Genomic DNA, 13567 nt, shown 5'->3' with positions numbered 1-13567 from the left:
CTGATTCAGGGGTGAAAGTGGGGATCAACTGAGCCAAACTGACACTACATAGTCCTTCCCCACAGAAAGAGAAAAAAATGAAAATATTTTATTAGAGGCTTTTACTTGCTGTACGGAAGTTGGCATTGTAACAGAAAACAAATCTCTGATCGTGAAATGGTGGCTGGGGCTACATTATATAATGGATCCATCTAGAAAGCCAGCATGGAATATTAACATTACAGAGAGATCCCCTATGCTGTGAGCTGAGCAAGGCATTTCTGGGAGGTTACCACAGCAACAGGCTCTACTCTCAAAAGCAAAATACTGTGGATGCTGGAAATCTGAAATAAAACCAGAAAATGCTGGAAAGGCCCAGCAAGTCAGGCAGCATCCGTGGAGAAAGAAACAGAGCTAATGTTTCAGGTCGAAGACCTTTCGTCAGAAGTTTTGACGCGAGGTCTTCGACCTGAAACGTTAACTCTGTTTCTTTCTCCACAGATTCTGTCTGAGTTGCTGAGCTTTTCCAGCATTTTTCTGTTTTTATAACAGGCTCTACTCCCTTGTGCCATCAGTGTAAAACAAAAGTGTTTAAAACAAAAGAGGTCTCCCCTTCTTTCTGTATGTTGTCGGCAGGCAACAGACTTTCTGTGGCATTATGGGGTGGGGGAGGGGCTTGTTTTTGAATAGGTCAAAACCAGGCCTGGGCTACACAGAAGATCAAAGAAAGGAAGATTCACCAAAAACACTTGTTCTAAATTGTCCCTTTAGAGTATCTGTTAGGTATCAGTTGTAGTTCAGTGGGTAGCACTCTTGTTTTACTGACTCAAAAGGTTGTAGGTTCAAGTCCCACTCCAGAGACTTGAGCACATAATCCAGTGCAGTACTGAGGGAGTGCTGCACTGTCGGAGGTGCCGCCTTTTGGATGAGGTGTTAAATCGAGGACCCGTCTGGTGCCTCAGGTGAACATAAAAGATCCCATTACACTATTTCGAAGACGAGCAGGGGAATTCTTCCGGCATCCTGGCCAATATTTATCCCTCAACCAACATCACTAAAACATATTACCTGGTTATTATCTCATTGCTGTGTGTGGGACCTTGGGAAAATTGGCTGCTTAGTTTCCTACATTACAACAGTGAGTACACTTCAAAAGTGCTTCATTGGCTGTAAAGCACTTTGGGACATCTTGAGGTGGTGAAAGGTGCTCTATAAATGCAAGTTCGCGCACAGCAAGCTCCCAAAAACAGCAATGAGATAATGACCCAGATTATCTGTTTTAGTGATATTGGTTGAGGGATAAATATTGGCCCAGGCCACTGGGGAGAACTCCCCTGCACTTTTTCAAAATAGTTTCATGGGAACAATGATAAGAAGTATTGGTAATGGTAATGTAATATGGGAGCCCCTCCCCCAATCAGTTTCAGAACAAACTCTGAAGTGGAAAATTCGGCAGATTGCAAACTCCAGCTTTGCCCAGTTCCTCAAGAAAATATAATTGCTTTCAGCACAAGACGTGTTGGCATCATTCTGAAAATTTTACTCATCGACATTCATTGAGTGTATTTATGTGCAGTTAATTCTAAGTCATCACACCAATCAATGCCTGCAATTAGTAAAATTATGAAGAGCCATCTTAAACATTCATCTCCGTCAACACTGCACACTAATCTTAGCATGCAGTTTGATGTGATCCTGTTTCTCTCGTTCATTTGTGCTACTTGTAAACACGTAGTGAATTTATATCGTACAGAGCCCCCTCAAACCAAATCAATCCTGCTCACCCCAACTGATAGAGCCGTGGAACCTGCTCCATTTACGTTACGAGCCAGACTGCAGTGACTACAGTACATCAAACAATTTACACTTACGTGGCACCTTAAACATAGCAAAATGTCTCAAGGTCCTTCATGCGGTGAAGGAGGGGGTGTAATTCAGATACTGAGGAGGGACATCAGTATAGTAATACGCGTGCATATACACATCCTCATCTTGCAGGTGTGCATGTACGTACCATGACACACATCCCCTGATTTCCACACACTTTTTTGTGTACACATCTATATACCTCATTTCACAGTCACTCATGCACGTACATGAGTGTCTCACACACATATTAATCTGGTTCGTGCATTTCTCTTGCACTCACACACTCACAGCTACTTAATCACTCTGCACTTTGCACACGTCTGTACAGAATTTGAAACAGTTGGTTTCTGGAAACAACAGGATCAGGTTGTATCATTACTTGTCTCATCTTCCACTCAATCAATAAATGTATTGTAACATCGGAAGCCCAGTTTCAGGACCCTCGATAAGCATTTAATACTCAAAGTGGATTTGTTGTTTCACTACAAGTTATTATTCTCAGTGATTTCAGCTTCAAGAAAGAACTTGCATTTATCTAGTGCTTTCCACAGCTTGAGGACATCACAAAATGCTTCATAGCCAACAAAATACTTGTGAAGTTTGGTCACTGCTGTAATGTAGGGAAACACGGCAGCCAATTTGTACACAGCAAGCTCCCACAAACAATGAGATAAATGACCATATAATCTGTTTTTAGTGGGGTTGGTTGAGGGATCAATGTTGGCCAGAGACTCCCCCCTACCCTCCACCACCACCACAGCTCTTCTTCGAATAGTACTATGGGATCTTTTACATCCACCTTAGAAGGCAGATGGAGCCTCAATTTAACACCTCATCTGAATCCACAACCAAAGGCAAGGGTGCTACCACTGAGCCACTGGGCTACTCTGCTGGTCTGCGCACCTACTAATCTGATTACACCAAGATTTCAATGGTTGGATTTCCAGGGTTTCGTTGCACGTGCACACAAACATTGGGCTCAGGTGTGATACCCTCCCGGTCTAATAACTTACCAACACTGTCTTGGTTCACAGGTGAGCAATGTGTGCAAGTTCTGGAGGGTTAAAGGTGCCAATGGATCTGTATCTCAACATTCAGGAGGGGGAGGGTGCTTATAAATTTTAAATTGTCAAAAACGGCAAATTCATTGACTATGAACCTTTGAGATATAGCACGTTCTAGACCAATAAAGTCTAGGTCAATTAGATGTCCATACTACTTAAAACAGATTATCTGGTCATTATCTTGTTGTTTGTGGGATCTTGCTGTGTGCAAATTGGCTGCCTGTATTTCCTACATTACAGTGACTACACTTCAAAAAAGTACTTCATTGGCTGTAAAGCACATTGGGACGTCCTGAGGTTGTGAAAGGCGCTATATAAATGCAAGTCTTTCTTTTTCTTTTTTAATGTACACGAATCTTTGAAGGTGGCAGGTCAAGTTGATAAGGCTGTTAAAAAAACATAAGATATCCTGGGCTTTATAAACAGAGGCATAGATAACAAAAGCAAGGAAGTTATGCTAAACCTTTATAAATCACGGGTTAGGCCTCAGCTGGAGTATTGTGTCCAACTGCGGGCACCACACTTTAGGAAGGATGTCAAGGCCTTGGAGAGGGTGCAGAGTAGATTTATTAGAATGGTGCCAGGGATGGGGGACTTCAGTTATGTGGAGGGACTGGAGAAGCTGGGGTTGTTCTCCTCAGAACAGAGAAGGAAAAGGGGAGATTTAATATGGGTGTTCAAACTTATTAAGGGTTTTGATAGAGTAAATAGGGAGAAGCTGTTTCCAGTGGCAGGAGGGCCAGTAACCAAGAAACACAGATTTAAGATAATTGGCAAAAGAACCAGAGATGAGGAGAATTTTTTTTACACAGTGAGTTGTTATGATCTGGAATGCACTGCCTGAAAGGGTGATGGAAACAGATTCAATAGTAACTTCCAAAAGGGAATTGGATAAATACTTGAAAAGGAAAAATTTGTAGGCCCATGGGGAAAGAACATAGGAACACAGGAATATAGGAACAGGAGTAGGCCATTCTGCCCCTCGAGCCTGCTCCGCCATTTGATAAGATCATGGCTGATCTGTGATCTAACTCCATATACCTGCCTTTGGCCCATATCCCTTAATACCTTTGGTTGCCAAAATGCTATCTATCTCAGATTTAAATTTAGCAATTGAGCTAGCATCAATTGCTGTTTGCGGAAGAGAGTTCCAAACTTCTACCACCCTTTGTGTGTAGAAATGTTTTCTAATCTCACTCCTGAAAGGTCTGGCTCTAATGTTTAGACTGTGCCCCCTACTTCTAGAATCCCCAACCAGCGGAAATAGTTTCTCTCTATCCACCTATCTGTTCCCCTTGATATCTAATAAACTTCGATCAGATCACCCCTTAACCTTCTAAACTCTAGAGAATACAACCCCAATTTGTGTAATCTCTCCTCGTAACTTAACCCTTGAAGTCCGGGTATCATTCTAGTAAACCTACGCTGCACTCCCTCCAAGGCCAATATGTCCTTCCCAAGGTGCGGTGCCCAGAACTGGCTCACAGTACTCCAGGTGCTGTCAAACCAGGGTTTTGTATAGCTGCAGCATAACTTCTGCCCCCTTGTACTCCAGTCCTCTAGTTATAAAGGCCAGCATCCATTGGCCTTATTGATTATTTTCTGCACCTGTTCATGACACTTCAATGATCTATGTACCTGAACCCTTAAGTCCCTTTGGACATCCACTGTTTTTAACTTTTTACCATTTAGAAAGTACCCTGTTCTATCCTTTTTTGATCCAAAGTGGATGACCTCACATTTGTCTACATTGAATTCCATTTGCCACAGTTTTGCCCATTCACCTAATCTATCAATATCGCTTTGTAATTTTATGTTTTCATCTACACTGCTTACAATGCCACCAATCTTTGTGTCATCGGCAAACTTAGATATGAGACTTTCTGTGCCTTCATCTATGTCGTTAATAAATATTGTGAATAATTGAGGCCCCAAGACAGACAAGAGTAGGGGAATGGGACTAATTGGATAGCTTTTTCAAAGAGCCGGCACAGGAATGATGGGCCAAATGGCCTCCATCTACGCTGTATGAGTCTATGATTAAGATGATTCACTGTATTAAACATCATTCTTGATCTATGAGTCAATGCAATATGCTGTATTTACATAGTGTGCTTTAGTTTTAGAGCTCTGGTATTTCAATTTTCATTTTTGGAAAAAGAAAATCCTGGGAATCTTTGAGGTTAATAGAATCATAGAATGATTACAGCGCAGAAGGAGGCCATTCGGCCCATCAAGGCAAGCCGGTTTAGTTTGGACTTTTCAAAACGCGTAAAAATCAGGGAAAAAGTCAAGAATTCAGTGAAAATCGGAGAAAAAAAGCATCTTGCACAGTTGAAAGAAATGTTGTGTGTGTCTCAGTTATTACAGTGAGTGTATTCCAGGACAAAGCAGTCTACTTGATCGGCTCCCCATTCACCAGCTTAAGTATACGCTCCCTCCACCACCAGCGTATTGTGGCTGCAATGTGTACCATCTACAGGATGCACTGCATCAAGACACCAAGGCTTCTTCGGCAGCACCTCCCAAACCTGCAACCTCTATCACCTAGAAAGACAAGGGCAGCAGGTGCATTGGAACAACACCACCTCCAAGATCCCCGCTGAGTCACACACCACCCCGACTTGGACATATATCGGCCGTTCCTTCATCATCGCTGGGTCAAAACCCTGGAACTCCTGACCTAATGTCACTATGGGAGAACCTTCACCACAAGGACTGCAGCGGTTCAAGAAAGTGTCTCACCACCAACTTCTCAAGGGCAACTAGAGATGGGCAATAAATGCCGGCTTTGCCAGCGATGCCCATATCTCAAGAAAGAATTTTAAAAAATTCACTGCACGTTAGCTCGTAATAGGCCAAAGTGTTACACTAGAACTCTTTAGTATTTGGAATGCAGGCCAGGAATGGAATGCCACAAAAATAGGGTGAAACATTAGGCTGAAATCAGGAAGCAACAAATAGCTGATGGAAAGAAAAGCAGGAATTTTTCAGCAAAAAGGGGAGGGGGCCTTTGACAGCTGCAGGTGGACAACGTTATTGTAATCTAATGCGGACTCTGGTTGTCATTGCTGACATTTTGAGATGAGCTTTAGAGAATGTCAAAATGAGACTGGCTGAAAGGCTGCAGTATAAATCGGGCGGTTCCATTCCATCCACCCACACAAGGGCACATACTGAGTGAGCCTAGATTAAAGTGCTGAGACTCAGTAAAAACACAAGGCAGGGATTTGACAGAGAGGCAGTGTTTATATCATCATCTTCGTATCCTAGAAATTACTGATATTAGTGGGTGAATGTTTAATTTATTTGTGTGACATTCCTCTATCTGCTATTTTAACACAGGGCGTTAACCTATCTATTTTGAATGGTTTAATGCCTCTGCTAAAATAGTGGTGAGAGGAATGGATACAAATGCTTTAAACGTTCATCTAGGCATATATCGGTATCATAATTAACCAGGCTTACATCGGAATGGTAATTAACTAGGAGTAGATTAGTATAGTCAATAACTAGGTTACATCGGTAGAGTAAATAATTTGTACGTCTGTTGGACTTTTGCTCCATTTTTAATGTTTTTTTTTAGAGTGGGGAAACTTGATTGGAATAGCAGTGTGACAGCACTGAACTAACATCAGTAAAGAAGCAATCATTATTTCAGCAGTTACGTCATTTCAACTCTGAATGTTAATTCATCTCCTTAATGCACTTGTTCACCCACACTTTGAGAGGCAGTTCCCTCAGTGAAGTAACAAGATAAATTGGTAAAAGTGAGCCACAGGCCGTTGAGATCTGAAAGAGAAAACATGGGTTTTCAGGTGCGACCCTTCATCAGAGCACACCCGGAACAAAGCATTCTCTTTAACAGCCTTTGTATCGTCCTTCAGCCATTGGCTCTGTAACGCTGGTCTTGCACAGGCAACAACAACATGGAGATAAACCTACCTTTATTAAGATTTTTTAAGATTGGCGGCCTGGAAGGCCAATTTTTGTTTTTACAAGGTCTTCCTGATGGCTCTCAGTCTTCCAGTAAATGGCCTGTTTTGGTGGCAACAGCCCGTTTCCTGGTGGCGATGAGGTGACATCATTCATGACATCATGGCGCATGCAAATGGCTACTGTGTCCACGGTGACACTGTGACGCCACGTTACGATGTCGCCACCAGGGCAGGCTCACTAGCCAAACAGTCACGGCTCGTCTGCACGTGTGTGCCAAGGTAATGAATCTCTCAGTTCAGCTGCTTTACAAGAAGATTTACTGCACCATCTATTGGGTCAATGCGGGACAGGGGTGCCATTCAGTTGCTCTCCCAAGAGCCAGAAAGAGCCAGAAGCCCAATAGAAACATTTTTCTCTCAGATGTGGTGTAGATTTCTAACATTTTCTGGAACATAGGAAGAGGGGTAGGCCACTCAGCCCCTCGAGCCTGTTCCGCCATTCAGTTAGATCATGGCTGATGTGTACCTCAACTCCATTTACCCGCCTTGGTTCCGTTACCCTCAATACCCTTGCTTAACAAAAATCTATCAACCTCAGTTTTGACATTTTTCAATTGACCTCCAGACTCAACTGCTTTTTGGGAGAGAGAGTTCCAGATTTCCACTCCCCTTTGTGTGAAGAAGTGCTTCCTGACATCACCCCTGAACGGCCTAGCTCTAATTTTGAGGTTATGCCCCCTTGTTCTGGACTCCCCCACCAGAAGAAATAGTTTCTGTCTATCTACCCTAACAAATCTTTTAATCATCTCAATTAGATCACCCTTTAGTCTACTATACTCAAGAGAATACAAACTTAGTCTATGCAACTTGTCCTCATAATCTACATAGAATGTACAGCACAGAAACAGGCCATTTGGCCCAACTGGTCTGTGCTGGTGTTAATGCTCCACACGAGCCACCTCTCACCCTACTTCATCTAACCCTATCAACATATCCTTCTATTCCCTTCTCCCTCATGTTTACCTAGCTTCCTCTTAAATGTATCTACGCTAATCGTCTCAGCTGCTCCATGCGATTGCGAGTTCTACATTCTAACCACTCTTTGGGTAAAGAATTTTCTTCTGAATTCTATATTGGATTTATTAAATGTAACCATTTTAGCCTCGGTTTCGTTCTGCTTTTATTTCAGATTTCCAACACTCATTGGTATTTAAAAAAAAATCTTCTCCAATAACGTCGTTAACACTCAGCCTTTAAACAAAAATATTGAGAAAGTTACCAGACGTGGACAGAGGTAAAACAAAATGACGTACAGTAAAATGTTAAATAAAAACAGAAAATGCTGGAGAAGCTCAGCAAATGAAGCAGCGTCTGTGGAGAAAGAAACAGAGTTAACGTTTCAAGTCGAAGACCTCTCGTCAGAACTGGAAGACGTTAAAGAGTTAAAGTTTTTAAGCAAGTACAGAGTTAGGGAAAGTGGGGGGGGTGGGGTTGGAGGGGAGGGGAGGAAAGAACAAGAGTGAATAAATGACAAAAGGGATGATGGTGCAAGGCAAGGAGGGCGGTAATGGGACATGTTAATAAACAAAAGATGGGTCCGGAGTAGCTGTAAATGGCAACAGCAGAACCATTACCAGCACTTGCTGTCCGAAAAATTGGGAGCAGTGGTTATGGTCTGAAGTTACTGAAATCAGTGATGAGTCCGGAGGGTTGTAAAGTGCCTAAACGAAAGATGAGGTGCATCCGCAGTATTTTGCTTTTGGCACAGTAAAATGTTATTCCTTCTCACCAAATTTCGTCCTGGTGCCAGGCATTAACTCGTTGCTAGGATACGGTTCCATGGCAACAAATTATCCTTCAGTACCTCACCCGTGTGAGCATTGACAGTGAGTGACCATGAGGGGGCATCACTGGCAAGTCTAACCTTGTCCTTATTTGTCACTTCCAGCAGGGGTTACTGGATAGCAGTCGGGAGTGAGGAACTCTGCCCAGTTCTCCCTTGCTTAAGTCAGGGATGCTAAATTCAGTTGTATAGTCTGGATTGGACAACTCGACATAGTTCTTTCTGGTCTGTATAACTCAGCTTCTCACTGAATCAATGCAACAGCAATACTAGGAGAAGTTGAAAGTCTTTGTATTGATTTGCTTTGTAAAACAAAATTCTTTAAAATATCTTCAGCTCGCTGTACGACGTTTAATTGAATGTTTCTGTACTCCCTGTTGTGATTTGAGGTTTTATTGCTTCTCGTTACTCTTGTAGTTGCAAAAATCCTTAATTAAGTCATTTGAAAAAAAAGACCTCAGATTCTTTTATTTTGCCCTACCTTAATATTGAATCATTTCTTTCCTTGCAGGTTTTTGTTCCATCTGCAGGGTGTCCTGTAACTTGTCTTCCACCTCTCACCTTTCTCCTTCCTCTTCCTATCACCTGTCTGTTGTTGAAGATTTCTCCATCCTCTCACTCTGCATGGCACCTATCTGCCTCTCCACACCCCTCTCTGCTGCTTTTCGCACTCCTTGCGGTGCTGAGCATGAGGCTAGCTCCATTAGGGATACCCAGAGCAGCCAATTTGTGCTGGCAACAGCTGGTGGAGTTTATTCAGACTTGAGTACGACTGAAGCAATTCCACAGTTTGCACAGCAATGGGAAAATTGGGAAGTAGTAGCTTCTTCTCCATCCGGTTTTCCTTCCTTTCCCGAAAGCAGGCTGCGATTCAGTTCTAACAGAACCTCAGCAAGTGACCATTCTTCATATATAGAAAGAAACAATGAAAGAATTTGCGTTTATTTAGCGCCTTTTCTGACCTCAGGATGTCCCAAAACGCTTTACAGCCAATGGAGTACTTCTTGAAGTGTAGTCACTGTTGTGCTATAGGAAATGCGGCAGCCAATTTGCGCACAGCAAGGTCCCACAAACAACAATGAGATAATGACCAGATCATCTGTTTTAATGAGGTTGGTTGAGGGATAAACATTGGCCAGGGCCCCGGGGAGAACTCCCCTGCTCTTCTTTGAATAGTGCCATGGGATCTTTTACGTCCACCTGAGAGGGAAAAAAGGCCACGGTTTAACATCTCATTTGAAAGATGGCACCTCTGACAGTGCAGCACTTCCTCAGTATTGTACTGGAGTGTCAGCCTAGATTATATGCTCAAGTCTCTGGAGTGGGATTTGAATCTACAACCTCTGAGCCACTTAACTAGAAATTAAAACATACTCCAGTTCCGTTTGCAAAAATTTCAGCCGCTTTATGACATATCTTTCTGTTGAAAATATATAATTCCTTTGACAGTGGCAGAAATCATGTATTACAGTAATAAACCCAGAATAATTGATTACGCTGTGAATGTAACATTGTGCTTCTCATAATGAGCTCTGCAGGGAATGCATTCACTGAATATGCAAATAATCAGCCCAAGAGGGCTGAATTTAGTGATGTTCATCAAATCTTTACAGTAATACACACTTGCTTTTTGTTTCATTTTCAAAACTGCGGTCCATAACTTATAATATACGGAGAATTGAAAAAAATCTATTCTAACTGACGAGAAGCTCTCATTTACATCGATTGCCGTTCATTTACAAAACTTAAGGTACGTTTTCTTGCCTTGATACAAAATAAATGAATTTATGTCATAAAGCTGTCACTTCCCTTTACACAAATACTTATTAAAACATTATTTTTTTTTAATGGGGCCAGTTATGAAGAACAGTCCTTCCATTCTCAGCTCTCACCGTGTCTCATCTCCAATACTATGGAGCAGGCAAGCAGAATGCCTCATTCCTTGGCAGTTCAAATGGGGAACGTTGCTATCGATACAGTAATGGTTTTCAGGCTCTGCTGCTTAAGGGACCCCTGAAAATAGTGACACACTCTTGGTGCTATCCAGCCCATACTGACACACTCCCACTGTCCTCCAGCCCATACAGACCCACTCCCGGTACCCCTTGCAAATACTGAGACGGATCCTCAGCAAATGTCGACCCTCTAAAAATGCTAGCATACTTTCAGGGACACCATGTCCTAAATTACAAAAGATGGTACCCAAAGAAAAAAGTGCTGTCTTTTTTTGTTATTCATCGGATGTGGGCGTCGCTGGCAAGGCCAGCATTTATTGCCCATCCCTAATTGCCTTTGAGAAGGTGGTGGTGAGCCGCCTTCTTGATCTGAGTGGCTTGCTAGGCCATTTCAGAAGGCAGTTAAGAATCAACCACGTTGCTGTGGGTCTGGAGTCACACTTAGGCCAGACCGGATAAAGACAGCAGGTTTCCTTCCCTAAAGGACATTAGTGAACCTGATGGGTTTTTACGACAATGTTCATCATTACCGATACTAGCTTTTTATTCCAGATTTTATTTAATTAACTGAATTTAAATTCCCCAGCTGCCATGGCGGGATTTGAACTCATGTCTCCAGATTATTGCAGTGAATGTTGTTTATTGGTATTCAGCAACAGAAATAAAACAGTAGGAAGTCAACAAGTACAGAATACAAGACTGTCGCCCCAGGAGGACAGAAATCAGAGGACACTGAGGATCATTAGGTTCTGTAGAACCCATGTGAAAATCCATGTGCTGTAGTGAAGCCTCTACCCTAAATACATATATGGTTCTATAAGGTGTTAGCTGTGGCTCAGTTGGTAGCACTTACACCTCAGAAGGTTGTGGGTTCAAGTCCCCCTCCAGTGACTTGAAGCACAAAGTCTGGGCTGACACTCCAGTGCAGTACTGAGGGAATGCTGTATTGCTGGAGGTGCTGTCTTCCAAATGAGCTGTTAAACTATGGCCCCATCTGTCCTCTCAGGTGGATTTAAAAGATCCCATGGCCACTATTTGAGGAAGAGTAGTGGTGTTAGCCCCAGTGTCCTGGCCAATATTTATCCCTTAACCAACATCACCAAAACAGGTTATCTGGTCATTATCACCTTGCTGTGTGCAAATTGGCTGTTGCATTTTCTACATCACAACAGTGACTGTACTTCATTGGATGCAAAGCACTTTGCAACGTTGTGAAGGTTGCTATACAAATGCAAGCTTATATAGACACGCACTGCTATTATAATCAAACAGTGTCAACTATTTATAGTGCCAGTAAACTTTTTTTTATTCGTTCATGGGATGTGGGCGTCGCTGGTAAGTCCGGCATTTATTGCCCATCCCTAATTGCCCTTGAGAAGGTGGCGGTGAGCCGCCTTCTTGAACCGCTGCAGTCCGTGCGGTGAAGGTTCTCCCACAGTGCTGTTAGGAAGGGAGTTCCAGGATTTTGACCCAGTGACGATGAAGGAATGGCGATATATTTCCAAGTCGGGATGGTGTGTGACTTGGAGGGGAACGTCCAGGTGGTGGTGTTCCCATGCGCCTGCTGCCCTTGTCCTTCTACGTGGTAGAGGTCGCGGGTTTGGGTTTGGGAGGTGCTGTCGAAGAAGCCTGAGCATAACTCAGGCAATTGAAGGACAGGTCCAGACGTTGAGAGCTTCATTTCCCCAGGGCAATCCTTAATTCCTGCGTTACACTATTATTTGATTATATCTTCAAAATATTCATGAAAGTTAGCCTAAGTACGTAAGGAAGAACTTGCTTTTATATAGCAGCTTCAGGGTCTCTCAAATATTTCAAACCAAAGAATTGCTATTGAAGTGCAGTCACTTTTGTTATCGAGGCAATGCAACAGCCAATTTGTGATCCCACAACAGCAAAAATGAATGACCAGTTAATCTGTTGAGGGAGGATGGTTGGCCATGACACAGGAGAATCGTTTGAATAGTGCTACCAGATCTTTCACACCTACTTGAATAGGCAGCCATTTGTTATCTCATCTGACAGACAGTGGGCGCGCATTCCCTTGGCCATTCCACCAAGTTGCATTCAGAACTCTTCCAGTGTCGGCCAGAATGGTTTGGAAAAAGGTCGGGGACTGGATACACCAGGTCCAAATCTTAGTTATTGGCCCAATATTAGCATAACCCTCAATCCTCTTTCTTCATAGTATCATAGTAGGTACAGCACAGGAGGTGGCCATTCGGCCCATTGTGCCTGTGCCGGCTCTTTGAAAGAGCTGACCAATTAGTCCCATTCCCCCTGCTCTTTTCCCATAGTCCTGTAATTTTTTTTTCCCTTCAAGTATTTATCCAATTCCCTTTTGAAAGTTATTATTGAATCTGCTTCTAACCCCCTTTCAGGCAGTGCATTCCAGATCATTACGACTCTGAGTAAAAACATGTTTCCTCATGTCACCTCTGGCTTTGCCGACCTTTGCCGATCACCGATCACCTCTTGACAGGCATCAATAACCTATAATTAACTATTTTTACGTTATATCCCTGGTCAGTGCTGAGTTAGCTGATCGCAGTTGGGTTGGCTGTATGGGTGCCACAGTTGATCTAGGCTTGGGAAGGGAATGGATCAGAAAGGGGTCCTGATTCCTATCCATTGACTCCTGGAAAGTGCAAGTGCCTGGACAGTGGGCAATGATCAATCTTGATTGTGATGCCATCTGCAGTTGAATAGCTCATCAACACTCAATTTTCTTAATTCACAAATGAAGAGGGGCCACTTCGGTGAGTACCAGGGAGCATGTGGAACCAGCAAAGGCCAGCGCCTTCAGAAAAGGGGAGAGAATTGAAAAGAGCAAACCTTTTCCCAAGTACATGCACCTAACCAGCACCAATAAGAAAACAGGAGCTCTCTGCTGAGCTTCGAGGGACGTTTAAAGACATG

The sequence above is a fragment of the Heptranchias perlo genome, chromosome 25 (genome assembly GCF_035084215.1).
Source record: "Heptranchias perlo isolate sHepPer1 chromosome 25, sHepPer1.hap1, whole genome shotgun sequence".
NCBI classification, from domain to species: domain Eukaryota; kingdom Metazoa; phylum Chordata; class Chondrichthyes; order Hexanchiformes; family Hexanchidae; genus Heptranchias; species Heptranchias perlo.
Note: the sequence above shows the minus strand (reverse complement) of the source record.